The sequence below is a fragment of the Mesoplodon densirostris genome, chromosome 1 (assembly GCF_025265405.1).
Source record: "Mesoplodon densirostris isolate mMesDen1 chromosome 1, mMesDen1 primary haplotype, whole genome shotgun sequence".
In the NCBI taxonomy this organism is placed as follows: Eukaryota; Metazoa; Chordata; class Mammalia; order Artiodactyla; family Ziphiidae; genus Mesoplodon; species Mesoplodon densirostris.
Window position 1 is genome coordinate 102746386 of NC_082661.1, and position 15185 is coordinate 102761570.

At 38.4% G+C, this 15185-nt stretch overlaps 1 protein-coding gene across 5 annotated transcripts in view; it reads right to left on the reverse strand.

Moving 5' to 3' along the window:
• The window catches only part of ELF2 (E74 like ETS transcription factor 2), an 89474-nt gene that overhangs the window by 73923 nt on the left and 366 nt on the right, over nt 1–15185 (reverse strand). The window lies entirely within an intron of this gene.

Sequence of the window (15185 nt, forward strand, 5' to 3'; positions counted from 1 at the left end):
ATAGGAACAGAAAACAAATCAGTGGGAAGGCGTTATCTCAAAGGGCACAAGGAACTTTTGGGGGGTGACAGCAATGTTCTATATTTTGACTGTGGTGGTGACTGCATAATGATATGAATTTGTCAAAATCAGGGAAATGTAAGGATGAATTTCACTACATGTAAACTAAACTTCAATAAATTTGACTTTAAAAGAAGGAGAGGACAATGCTGCAAATTAGAATTTAACCTATTAAAGAGATTCTTATTCAATATTAACATTATCATCATACTAAGAAGAACTGTAGCTTGTAATCTAAACTTATGTACAGTTTGACTCACAACTAGTACCTCCCTGTGGAATCAGAAAATTCTCCCCCTAAAAAGCCTTATTATTCTTTAGCCACTTTATTGGTAAAATTAAAGCTTTTAAATTTGGAACTCAATTCCTGAAATACTTCTGATTCATATTTTCATTGTTCTATTTTTTTAATTATCTACCAAGTCTGACAGGAATTATATATGTAGTTTATAATGCTAATATAATAATAGCCTCAATAGTCTCAACTATGTATTCTTCTATTTCTATGTTACTGAATCAAGCATTTTTATGCATTGTCCTTTCACCCTTACAATAACCCTGTGAAATAGGTATAATTATTCCCCCTATTACATGAGGACTATTTTAACAGTATACTTTATATTTAAGAGCTAGTACGACTAACAGTTAAGAGCCTACTCACAACTGTATCCCCAGAATACAGTAGGTGCTCAATAAATATTTGTTGAATGTTGGCTTTACCTGTGACTACATAATCTTGGGCAGTTAATTATCTCTTTAAACTTCAATATCCTCATCCATAATAAGATAGTAAAACAACTCTAGGAAGTCGGTGTGTTTAGTTCTTTTAATCCTTTACATAAAGTGCCTGGCACACTATGAGTATTGAATGAATGTAACTTTATTATTATTATGTCTTTGATAGGATCAATCAGAGCTGTATATATTGCCAAAGCTTCCTATTAAGAATAAAGCAGTAACAGATGATTATACCTAAAACCTAACTGCTCCTCATGCAAAACTGAGATGTTCATTCTTCTAACTTGTTAAAACAAAAATTAGTACATTTTAAAGGGATAAAAAGTAAACTAATGAATCTTTTAAAGAAAGAAGAATCCCCCTCTGAAAATGGAACTAAGTCTGAGCAGTATACAATTGACAAATATTTGGGCCCACAAGTCAGGGCTGGAAATTATTTGGGCAGCAAGTGGTCATGTCATGGGACTTACTTTAGGGCAAGGTGATTGATCTAGATATTTTAAACTGCATGCTAGAAATTTACAGTATAAGAGAAATTACATGAAATTACTGGAAGAGATCTTAGAGCTCATTTTATAGAATAAATAGATTGAAGAGGCTAACTGGAAAATTAAGTAAAATATCGATAACCTGCCAACCATAAAACAATTCTGCATTTCAGGAGTCCCATACCATGGATAATAATATCTTAAAATCCTTATTTACTCACGGCCCTGAGTTTTGACACACAGTCATAGAATAACACATAGATAAGAAATGAACTTAGATAATCTGTGATTTCATCTAAGTTCTGTTTAAGGTATTTTGATGCTTTTCTTGCCAGGCATGTTTTGGTTGTTTCTTCATCATCCAAAGAACTACAATGGCCAGGTTCCTGGGTATAACCTAACAAATCCTGGTTTGTTCAATTTATTTTGTGATGGTGAAAATCTAAGAGGGAAATATCATCTTAAAATACTCTGAATAATCAAACATTAGAGTTATTTAAAGAACTGATGAGCAAAGAGATGGCAAGACAAAATCAACCTGACTGCGCTACCCACAATTACCACTGGAGCTAAAAATGATACTGCTGCCTAGCTATCTATACTCCTTTAATATTTTTATCCTCCTAATCTCTGTTACCATTTCACACAGGCTCAAATTGTAGGGCAGTAATAATAAAGGCCATAGTAAGTATATGGAGGAAGAGATCACATTAAGCACATCTTAGAATCCAACCTATCTTGAGGATGAAGATAAGCAACGAAGGTCTGATTTTTTTTTTTTTTTTTTTTTTTTTTTGGCCACACTGCACAGCATGCATCAAACCCACGCCCCCTGTAGCAGAAGCAGAGCTTTAACTACTGGACCACCAGGGAAGTCCCCAAAGGTCTCATTATTAATCAGTAACCCTAAACTTATATGAATATTCATTTCTAGACTTATTCTATGAACTATTTGTAAGAAATACTAAATGGTGGAAATAAATGTTTAGCCTGTATATTCTGTGAATAAGCACACTTCCAAATCAAGTAAGAATCAGACAGGAGAATATGTACTAGGAGGTCTGGTTAGGAAAAAAGTAGCAAAATCAAAGTCACTGGCTCATCCCCTGACCATTGCACAGACGTTTAAGAAGTCTCAAAAATGGTCACAATGGCCTCTTGTACATCCAAAGAGAGACACATAAAAGACTTAAAAGACTTGTTTCAACTGGCTTAAGGTAGTCAAGCAACTGCTTTACAGGAAGCTGAAGCTAGACGTGATCAGGGTATATGGCAGATTCCCAGTCATCAAGAAGCCTAAAATCTACTTAGGTTCTATTCAGCAAAGCAAACTGGGAAAAGTTTTCTTTTTGAAGGAGAGATAAATTGCCAATCCAGCAACTGCCATCCTCAAGACCCTAGTGCAGGACTTCCCTGGTGGCGCAGTGGTTAAGAATCCGCCTGCCAATGCAGGGGACATGGGTTCAATCCCTGGTCTGGGAAGATGTCACATGCTGTGAAGCAACTAAGCCCATGTGCCACAGCTACTGAGCCTGCGCTCTAGAGCCCGCGAGCTACAACTACTGAAGCCTGTGGGCCTAGAGCCCGTGCTCCGCAACAAGAGAAGCCACCACAATGAGAAGCCCACGCACCGCAACGAAGAGTAGCCCCCGCTCCCCGCAACTAGAGAAAGCCCGCGCGCAGCAACGAAGACCCAACGCGGCCATAAATAAATAAATAATAAATAAATTTATTTAAAAAAAAAAAAAGACCCTAGTGCAGATAATTCTAAAACCTTCGCCAACTTCTTCACTACCGTGACTTAAAAGGAAGCAAAGAACTGCTCTTCACAACAACCTTTTTTAATAATCTGGTTTGACAGGATATGAATTCATTAATGTGAATTTATCCTAGAGGTAACTCGATAACTAGCTTAGCTTAGAGTACATTTTCTTCTTCTTCCAAACAATGAAGGGATAACAGTAGTTAACATTTATAGAGCAATTACTCTATGCCAGCATTATTCTAAACTCACTACATGTATTAATCTATTTAATCTACACAATCCTACAAAACAGGTATAATTCCCCATTTTACATTTGGGGAAACTGAGGCACCGGGCAATTTTTTTTTTTTTTTTAAAGTAACTTACTCAAGGTCAAACAAACAAATGAGAAAGTCAGAATTTCAACCTAAGCCATCTGGCTCCAGACTCTGTGCTCTTAAAGTTTTTCTGCCTCATGATTATACAAGTGTTTTTAACACTGTAACTGTGAACGAATCATATAGAACCTCTCCCATCCCACCCCTGGGAGATTTTTCTACCTACTTCCTTTATTGACTCATAACATGAGCTGATTAGAAGGCTTAAAATATGCTAAATGGGAATTACATCTCCCTTATCTACATAAGCATACATATCTTTTTTCCCTTTCCAAAAAAAGGGGGTGGCAGGAGGAGGGAATTAATTATTTAACTCACAAATTCTCTCATATAAGTTCTGTAGGCCTTAGGGAGAAAGTGGCAGTATCAGAAATTCTTTCTCCTTTGGTCTCTTTAGGGTTGAACTTTTTTTTTTTTTTAACATCTTTATTGGAGTATAATTGCTTTATAAGGGTGTGTTAGTTTCTGCTTTATAACAAAGTGAATCAGTTATACATATACATATATCCCCATATCTCCTCCCTCTTGAATCTCCCTCCCTCCCACCCTCCCTATCCCACCCCTCTAGGTGGTCACAAAGCACCGAGCTGATCTCCCTGTGCTATGTGGCTGCTTCCCACTAGCTATCTATTTTACGTTTGGTAGTGTATATATGTCCATACCACTCTCTCACTTCGTCCCAGCTTACCTTTCCCCCTCCCCGTGTCCTCAAGTCCATTCTCTATGTCTGCATCTTTATTCCTGTCTTGCCCCTAGGTTTTTCAGAACTTTTTTTTTTTTTTAGATTCCATATATATGTGTTAGATATGGCATTTGTTTTTCTCTTTCTGACTTATTTCAGAGCTTATTTTCTATTTGTTTTTTAGAAAGAAATGTTGGACTGTAATTCTGTATTAGCAAGAAACAAAGATTCTCAGGTATAGACTTTATATGCTAATTAAGATTTACCCATATTTACCTGGAACCAAAATATAAACTTTCTCATAATGTTAAATAAAAAGGCCCCTGCAGAAGCAACTAGGGGAAAATGTGCACCCAGTCTCTCACTCTGAGGCCTAAACTATAACTATTTACAAGATTATCTCCCTTTACCTAATTAAGCCAAGGTTTATACCTTCCCCACAGGCCCTGGATCATGGGTGCTTACAGGGCCTGTAGAATGTATAATGAATAGATCAATGAACAAACGCATGCTTATTTTTATTTAAAGGACTAAATATCATCTTCTCCATTGTACCTCCAACTCTAATCACTGGGCAAGAATCTCTGCCATTTCTATAACTGTACTACAAATTCAAAGTTTTACAGATATTGGGTTTTTGTCTTATTTTTAGATAGTTAAATTTCAAGGAAGAAGTTATTTTCCCTTCTATTCTTTATAAAGCTAAAATCATTCATAGAAAACCCTAGAAATATTTATTCACACTCAGAAGCTGTTAAACAATAAAATTATAGGACTTCCCTGGTGGCTCAGTGCTTAAGAATCCGTCTGCCAATGCAGGAGACACGGGTTTGATCCCTGGTCCGAGAAGATCCCACATGTCACAGAGCAACTAAGCCCGTGCTCCGCAACTACTGAGCCTGTGCTCCAGAGCCCACACGCTGCAACTACTGAGCCTGCATGCTGCAACTACTAAAGCCTGTGCGCCTAGAGCCCATGCTCCGCAACATGAGAAGCTACCACAATGAGAAGCCTTCACACTGCAACAAAGAGTAGCCCCCGCTCGCCGCAACTAGAGAAAGCCCACACGCAGCAACGAAGACCCAACGCAGCCAAAAGTAAAAATAAAAAAAAGAATAAAATTATATACTGGGCTGTAAATTAACTCTTGCGTCAAGAATGGAAGTCGCTGAAATATTTTTCCACTGTTTTCCCACCACACTTAGAAAAAAATCTAAACTCTTTAACATGGTCTTTATAAAGTTCAACCCAGGGGTAGCCCACCCCACCTCTCTGATCTCATCCATCCCTCATTTCTCTTTCACTGGCTTGCTGAGCTCCAGCCACACTGGCCCTATTCCTACAACACACCAAGCTTATTCTGCACCTCCTGTTCTCTAGGCTACAAGGGTCTTCCAGATCATCCACAGACTGAATCCTCCTCACACATCATGCAGATCTCACTTCAAATACCACCTCTTCAGAGAGACATTTCCTTCATGGCTCTCCTCCCCCAAATTATATCACATTTCCAGGTAGCTGCCCCATCATTCTCTATTTGAGATCACATTACCCTATTTTATTTGTTCACTATATTTATCATTCTCTAAAATTATCTTGTTTATATGTTTAATGCATGTCTCCTCTAACAGAATATAAGGTTCCATGAGAACAAGTACTGCATTTATCTTATTTACTACAATCTCTCAAGGACCTAAAATGAATAATACTATACTACTAAATGTACAGGCTCATATGAAGATTTTGATACCTTATAACCATTCTAACTCATTATATTGCTCTCTTAGGCTTCTTCCATTTTTTCCTACCAATTAGCATTTACCATGAGAGAATTAAGCAGCAAGAAATATGGACAAACAAGTAGACTTTATACTGTATGATCAGTTCAGGGAATGAACTAAGGTTTCAGAATTAATGGCATGTCTTTCAAATTGTACACTGATCCTACTTTCCAATAAACACTAGTAATTATAAGTAAATTGTTAATTATGTTTGAAAAGAAACTATCAGATGAAATTTAGCATTTATGAGTAATATACTTTCATACATATCATGAAATACAGATGAAAATATTGAATATAATTTAGAAATAAAGCAAACTCCATTTTAGGATTTAACACATAGTTTAGGTATCATCTTCTATCTAAAATTTAATTTTATCTCCAAATACAGAAACCACATTTAAAGAATTAAAGGAAAGTATGACAACTGTAACTCATATAACTCATGTCAATAAAGATACAGATATTATTTTTAAAAAGAATAAAATGGAAATCCTGGAGTTGAAAAGTATAACAATTCTAGAGTTGAAAAGTATTAAGAACCAAAATTTTAAATTCACTAGCAGAGTTCAAAAAGCAGGTTGGAGATGACAGAAGAAAGAGCCAATGCACTTGAAGATATACCAATAGAAATTACCAATTCTGAAGAACAGAAAAGAATTTTTAAAAAAAAATCTTGTAATGAACAGAGCCTCAGAGACTTAGGAATACCATCAAGCATGCCAACTTACATGTAATGAGAGTCCCAGAAGAAAAGGAAAGAGAGAAAAGGATAGAAAAAGTACTTGAAGAAACTATACTTAGAACTTACCAAATGTTTAAAATATGGTTATCTCTACATTTAAGTTTACTGAATCCAAAGTATGATTAACACATAGAGATCCACACCTAGACATACCACAGTAAAACTGTTGACTAAAGACAGGAAATCTTGAACGCACAAAAAGAAAAATAACTCATCAGAAACAATGAAGGCCAGAAAACAGGAGATGACATATTCAAAATGCTAAAAGGAAACAAGTGTAACAAAGAATTCTATATCCAGCAAAACTATTCTTCAAAAATAAAGGCAAAATAAAAACAATCCCAAGAAACAAAGACTGAGATAATTCATTAATAACAGACTTTCCTTACAAGAAATCCAAAAGGAAGTCCACCAGACTGAAAGGAATAACCAGCCCATAACTCAAATACATAAAAAGAAATAAAGATCACATAAATGGTAAATACATGGTAAAAAAAAAAAAAAAAAAACTTTAAAAATACTTGTTCTGGGCTTCCCTGGTGGCGCAGTGGTTGAGAGTCTGCCTGCTAATGCAGGGGACACGGGTTCGAGCCCTGGTCTGGGAAGATCCCACATGCCGCGGAGCGGCTGGGCCCGTGAGCCATGGCTGCTGAGCCTGCGCCTCCGGAGCCTGTGCTCTGCAATGGGAGAGGCCACAACAGTGAGAGGCCCGCGCACCGCGATGAAGAGTGGCCCCCGCTTGCCACAACTAGAGAAAGCCCTCGCACAGAAACGAAGACCCAACACAGCAAAAATAAATAAATAAATAAATTCCTACCCCCCCCAACATCTTCTTTAAAAAAAAAAAAAAAAAAAAATACTTGTTCTTCCCTTAACTATCTTTAAAGACATACAGTTGCATTAAAATATTATAAAACTGTATTGTTGGGCTTCTAGAACATAAAAGTTTAATATGCGTGACAATACTAACAGACAGGAGGGGGGAGAAAATGGAGCAAATTTTCTACATTTTACTACAATTAAATTAGTCAATTCTGAAGTAAACTGTGATAAATTGAGACACACACTGTAATCCCTAAAGCAACCTAAGAAAATAACTAAAAAATCCAGTTAATAAACTAACAAAGGAATTAAAATGATACCCCGGAAAATATCTAGCAACTACAGAACAGGGAGTAGAAGACAATCAAAAAAATAAAAAAGAGGGCTTCCCTGGTGGCGCAGTGGTTGAGAATATGCCTGCTAATAATGCAGGGGACACGGGTTTGAGAACTGGTCTGGGAAGATCCCACATGCCTCGGAGCAACTAGGCCCGTGAGCCACAACTACTGAGCCTGCACGTCTGGAGCCTGTGCTCCGCAACAACAGAGGCTGCCATAGTGAGAGGCCCGCGCACCGCAATGAAGAGTGGCCCCCGCTTGCCACAATTAGAGAAAGCCCTCGCACAGAAACGAAGACCCAACACAGCCAAAAATAAATAAATAAATAAATTTATAAAAAAAAATAAAAATAAAATAAATAAAATAAAAAAGAAATGAGACGTATGGAAAGTAACTAGCAAAACTGCATAAATCTGAATATCAACTATTACATTAAATGTGAACAGATTAAACCTTCCAATCAAAAGGCAGAAGTGGTCAAACTATTTTTTTAAATAGGCTTTTTTTTTTTTTTTTTTTTTGCGGTACGCGGGCCTCTCACCATTGTGGCCTCTCCCGTTGTGGAGCACAGGCTCCGGACGCGCAGGCTCAGCGGCCATGGCTCACGGGCTCAGCTGCTCCGCGGCATGTGGGATCTTCCAAGACCGGGGCACGAACCCGTGTCCCCTGCATCGGCAGGCGGACTCTCAACCACTGCGCCACCAGGGAAGCCCTAAATAGGCATTTTAACTATATACTGTAAGATACACTTTAGATTCAAAAACAAATAAGTTGAAAGTAAAAAGACAGAAAAAGATACAGAATGCAAACAGTAAGCACAACAGAGCTGGGTAGCTACACTAACACCAGACAAAATACTACTATAAGGTGTATGTATGTGTATTATTATATATGTATATCATACCTAGCACCAGTGCCCCAAAAATATGAAGCAAAAATTGACAGAACTGGCCTTCCCTGGTGGTGGACTGGTTGAGAATCTGGCTGCCAATGCAGGGGACATGGGTTCGAGCCCTGGTCCAGGAAGATCCCACATGCTGCGGAGCAACTAAGCCCCGTGCACTACAACTACTGAGCCTGCGCTCTAGAGCCCGTGAGCCACAGCTACTGAGCCTGTGCTCTAAAGCCCGTGAGCCACAACTACTGAGCCCACGTGCTGCAACTACTGAAGCCCGCACGCCTAGAGCCCGTGCTCCGCAATAAGAGAAGCCACCGCAATGAGAAGCCCGCGCACCACAAGAGTAGCCCCCACTCACTGCAACTAGAGAAACCCTGCGCGCAGCAACGAAGACCCAATGCAGCCAAAAATAAATAAATAACTATAAAAAAAATTTGACAGAACTGAAAGGAAAAACAGACAGTTCAATAATAATAGAGATTTTAGAATCTCACTCTCAATAATTAATAGAATAACTAGACAGAAAATAAGCACAAAGAACCAACTTGATTTGACACCTGTAAAACATTCCACCCAACAAAACCTTTCTAGCACTCATAGAACATTCTTTTTTTCTTTCTTTTCATCTTATTTATTTATTTATTGGGCTGCATCAGGTCTTAGTTGCAGCATGAGGGATCTTTCGTTGCCGCCCACAGGCTTCTCTAGCTGTGGTATGCGGGCTTCTCTCTAGTTGCAGCATGTGGGTTTTTTTCTCTCTTTAGTTGTGGTGCATGGGCTCCAGGGCACATCGGCTCCATAGTTTGTGGCACACAGGCTCTCTTGTTGAGGCACATGGGCTTAGTTGCCCCACGGGCTTAGTTGCCCCACGGCACGTGGGATCTTAGTTCCACGACCAGGGATTGAACCCGTATCCCCTGCATTGGAAGGCGGATTACTTACCACTGGACTACCAGGGAAGTCCCAAACTTTCTTCATAATAGATTACATACTAGGCAGTAAGAATGTCTCAATAAATTTAAAATGAGAAAAATACAAAGTATCTTGTCTTACTACAGGGGAATTAAATTAGAAATCAGCAACAGTGAAATTTAGGGAATCCCCAAATAATTGGAAATTAAACAATACATTTCTAAATAACCCATGGGTCAAAGAAGAAATCACAGAGGAAATTAGGAAATATGAATGAAAATTTTAAAAAGCAGAACATATAAAAACATATGGCAGCTAACAATGTTTGGAAGGAAATGTAGGCCTATATCAGAAAAGAAGAAAGATATCAAATCAATAACCTAAGCTTCTACCTTAAGAAACCAGAAAGAGAAAAGCAAACAAAATCTCAAGCAAGAAGGGAGGAAATTATAAAGATTAAAATGGAAATCAGTGAAGTAGAAAACAGAAGAACAACTGAGAAAAAAACAATTAAACCAAAACTTTTTACCTTGAAAAGAGCAACAAAACTGACAAACCTTTAGCTAAAATGACCAAGTAAAAAAGAGAGAAGACACATGCTGCCAAAATTAGGAATGAAAAAGCAACAACACTACCTATGCTTGCAAAATTAAAAGCATATATAGGAATATTATAAAGTGTATGCCAAAAATATTAAATAGCTTAGATGAAATAGACAAACCCCTAGAAACACAATTACCAAAACTAATAATTTAAAACTTAGCAAAAAATCTGAATAGATCTATAACAAGTAAAGAAACTGAATTAGTAGTTTAAAAATCTCCCAAAAAGAAAAATCTAGGCCCAGATGTCTTACTGGCGACTTCTATCAAATATATTCAAGGAGGTAGCCATACTAATCCTTCACAAACTCTTACAGAAAATAGAAGAGGGAACACTTCCGAATTTATTCTGGGATTAATATGTATTACCATATTGCAAAATCCAAAGACATCACAAGAAAACTGCAGACCAGTATCTTACATAAATATAGACACAAAAATGTTCAATTAAACATTAGCAAACTAAATCCAGCAACATATAATAAGAATTATATACCATGACCAAGTGGGATTTATCCCAGGAATGTAAGGCTGGTTTAGTTGCTAAAAATCAATTAATATTATACACTATATTAGTGGAATAAAGGACAGAAACCACATGATCATCTCAGACATTAAGGTGACCAACCATTCTGGTTTATCTGGGACTGAAGGGTTTCCCAAGATGCAGGTGTTCCGGCATTAAAACCAGGACAGTCATGAGCAAACCGTGACAGCTGGTCTTACTAAGAGATGCAGAAAAAGCATCTGATAAAATCTAATACCCATTCATGATAAAAACTCTGAACAAAACAGAATTAAAAAGCAAACTTCTACCATGTATAGAAATCTGCTATACAACTCTGTTTATAGTTAGCAACACTGTACTGTATTCTTAAAAAGAGGGTAGATCTCATGTTAAGTTTTCTTACCACAATAACATTTTTTTTAATTTTTAAGTAAAAGATGTGTACACTGAAAATTTTAAAACATCACTTAGAAAAATTAAAGATCAATAAATTAAAAAAAATTTTCATCTTCATGTATTAGGAAACTCAATATTGTAAGATGGTAATTCATCCCAAACTGATCTACAGATTCAATGCATTCCCCATCAAAATTCCAAAACTTTTTTCGCAGACACTGACAAGTCAATTTCAAAATTTTTATATATAACCCACAATAGCCACAATTTTCAAAAGTAAGAACAAAATTTAAGAGCTTACACTACCTGGTTTCATAAATTACCATAATGCACAGTAATCAAGACAGGGTGGTACTAGCCAAAGGACAGACATACAGATAATGAAACAGAACTGAAAGTCCAGAATTAAATATTTACAATTACAATCAATGGAGAAATGACAGTCTTTTCAACAAACGGTGCTAAGACAACCCATATATAACAGGTGAATTTAGACCCTTATTTCACACCATACACAAAAATTAACTCAAAATAGATCACAAATCTACATATAATAGCAAAATCTATAAAACATCTAGAAGAAAACAAAGGAGAAAATCCTCAAGATCTTGGATGAGGGAGAGTTCTTAAAACAACAAAAGCATGATCCATAAAAGAAAAATTGGGAAATTAAGCTCCATCAAAACTAAAACTTGGGCTTCCCTGGTGGCGCAGTGGTTGAGAGTCTGCCTGCATGGGTTCGTGCCCCGGTCCGGGAAGATCCCACATGCCGCAGAGCGGCTGGGCCCGTGAGCCATGGCCACTGAGTCTGCGTGTCTGGAGCCTGTGCTCCGCAACGGGAGAGACCACAACAGTGAGAGGCCCGCGTACCGCAAAAAAAAAAAAAAACTAAAACTTTTGTGCTTCAAAAGACTCCAGTAAAAATGAAGAAAAGAAAAAAGCCATAGACTGTAATATTTGTAATCAAATATTTGTAAATCATGTATCTAAGAAAGGACTTACATCCAGAATGTATAAAAAACTCTTATAACTAAATTATAGTAAGACAACTGGCAAAAGATTTGAATAGCTATTTCACCCAAAAGGATATATGAATGAATATCATATGAAAAAATGCTTAACACCTTACATCTTTAGGAAAAATGCAAATTAAAATCACTATGATTTAAACACTTCACACCCAGTACCATGGCTAAAATAAAACAGACAATAACAAGTGTTGACAAAGGTGTGAAAAAACTAACTCTCACACATCGCTGTTAGGAATATAAAATGTAAGGCCACTTTCAAAAACAGTTTGGTAGCTTCTTAAAAAGTTAAACAGATGACCCAGCAATTCTATTCCTAGGCATCTACCCAAGAGAATGAAACCATATGTCCACATAAAGACTCGCACTCAAACTTTCAAGCTTCATTATTTGCAACAGTCAAAAAACTGGAAACAATCCAAATGTCCGTCAACTGGTCAACAGATAAACAAAATATGGTATAACCACACATTAAAATACTATTCAGTAATAAAAAGGAACAAAATACTGACACATGCTACAATATGGATGACTCTCCAAAACACTATGCTAAGTGAAAGAAGCCAGATGCAAAAGACTACATATTGTATGTTTCCATTTATACAAAAGATAAAGGCAAATCTACAGAAACGAAACACAAATCAGTGGTTGCCTGGGGCCAGGAGTGTCCCCATAAGGGTTAACGGCAAAGAGGTTAGAGAGAATTTTCAGAAGTGATGACACGTTCTAAAATTGGCTTGTGGTGATAATTTAAGAACTCAATGTATTTATTAAAAAATCATTGAATTTTCTCTCAGGATTAATTTTTTGATATTAAATGATAACTCAAAAAGCTATTTTTTTAAAAGTGTATATATCCAAGAGAAATGAAAACATATCCACACAAAAACTTGTACACAAGTGTGCGTAGCAGCATTACTTGTAACAGCTAAAAAGTAGAAACTCAAATGTCCATCAACTAATTAATGGATACATAATATGTGGTATATCCATACAATGGAATATTACTCAGCAGTAAAAAGAAATGAAATAATGACATGTTACAATGTGGATGATCTCTGAAAACATTATGCTAAATCAAAGAACGCAATTATGAAAGATCACACGTTGTATTATTCCATTTATAGAAAATGTCCAGAGTAGGCAAATCTATAGAGACAGAAAGTAGTTAGCGGCTCCCTAGGGCTGGGGATTCTGGGGGGAAATTGGGAGTGACAGCTAATGGGTATGAGGTTCCTTTTTGGGGGGTGATGAAAATGTTTTTAAATTGATGATGGTGATAGTTTCACAACTCTGTGAATATATTAAAAACCACTGAACTATACACTTTAAATTGGTGAATCGAATGGTAGGTGAATTATATCTCAATAAAGCTGTTATCAACAACAACAGCAATAAACCTCGGTGTACGATCTGTGAGAAGGTGAAGCCATCAGCGCTGGTAACGCCCTACCACAGCTGCAGTTACCCACCTATCTACCTAGGACAGAAAAATCTCAAAGTTACAAATTCTTTCCAACCTACTGTGATTATTTCGTAAATGAGTTTATGTGTCTGAAATGAAAAGCAATGATTTATCAAAGCAATTAGTTCAGTCACTAAGCTTAAAAAACAGATTGATATTAAATTTTCAAATTTCAAATGCCCAAGATATATCAGTTTTCTACTTCGTGTGTTTACTAGGAGATACCTCAATAATATTCATATGAGTTCACTGTGTAAACTGTATTACCTCATATTTAAACTTTATTCCTAAACCCCTTTAAATGTAATTCAATAGTTTCCAGTCTTATATAAAGTCATTCTACCTTTGGAAGAAAGGAAGAAACTCCGAAGCTCAAATATCCAAACCTATCTTAGTAAAGCATACATTCTTCTGTGCATTCTGTCACTATTCTGTGATTATGGCACTAAACAAAGTACATCATTTACCTCTCATACAGACCCACAGATAAAAAGAAAAAGCAAATCTGATTACCAAACACCAGATTACTGTTCTATCGTCACCGGATTAAAATTTAAACCACACGGCTGAAATAAATGTTCATGAAGACAAAAAAGTGGGTGAAATTCAGTTTTACAATAAAGTGTTCCCCTCTTACTCCTTTAATGAAGTACTAAGAACGTAAAGAAAGGCTATTCTGCACCGTAGCCAGCTCCTAGAAAAAAGAGCGCCCGGGATGCTGGCACATGGGAAATACCAGAAACTATGCAATCTGGATTACTCCTGGGGTAGTGGAATATTTTCCTTTATTGACATGGAATAAAAATGCCCAAGTAGAGCAAGAGGGGACTCGGCTGCCCTGCTCGCAAAGCTCGCAAAGCTGCTCGGGCAGTCAGTACCAGCCCTGGCCGAGCCCTTACCGTCCTCCTCCCGCGTCCTCCCCCCCCCCCCCCCCACCCCGCCAACATCCAGGAGCAAGGTCCCTGAGGGCCAGCTTCGCGAAGAGAGGATCCAGAAGGCGGTCACTGGACGCGCGTGTTACAGAGCCCGTTTTTGTTTTGTTTAAAAAGCAGATTCCTATCAGAGCCCAGCCTCCCCACTCCCGGGGGGATAGGGGGAAGTGGCAGCAGGGGGACAGCGTGCAGAGCGAGAATAAAAGAATGACCGAGTACAACCTGCCGTGCCAGCTAACAGCGGAGGGCAGGAAAGGTAAGAGGCGGCGATGAGGCCCGACGGGGAAGGAAACTGGTCTCCAGCCCTCCACGCCACCCCACGCGGCCGGAGCCTCCCAGGTCCCGCCCCGGGCTCGCCGCCCTGCCCCGGCGCCGGCCGCAGCCTCCCGCCCTCCCCGACCCTCCCAGGACGCGCTTCCTCCGGAGCCGGACCCCCGCCCTGGCCTCCTCGCGGGATAAGGCGGGTCAGTTCAGTCCGCTTCTCGGCAGAGGTGACTCGCGCGGCGGTGTAAACACTGCGAGACCAGCTGCGCGCGGCCCATCCCCCCCGCGGGGGTCCGTAACCTCTTCGCGCAGCTCTGCCCGGCTCCCCGCGCTCTCCGCGGGCGGGCGCGCCGCCCGCCTTCCCCTTTCTCCAATTCCCGCTCC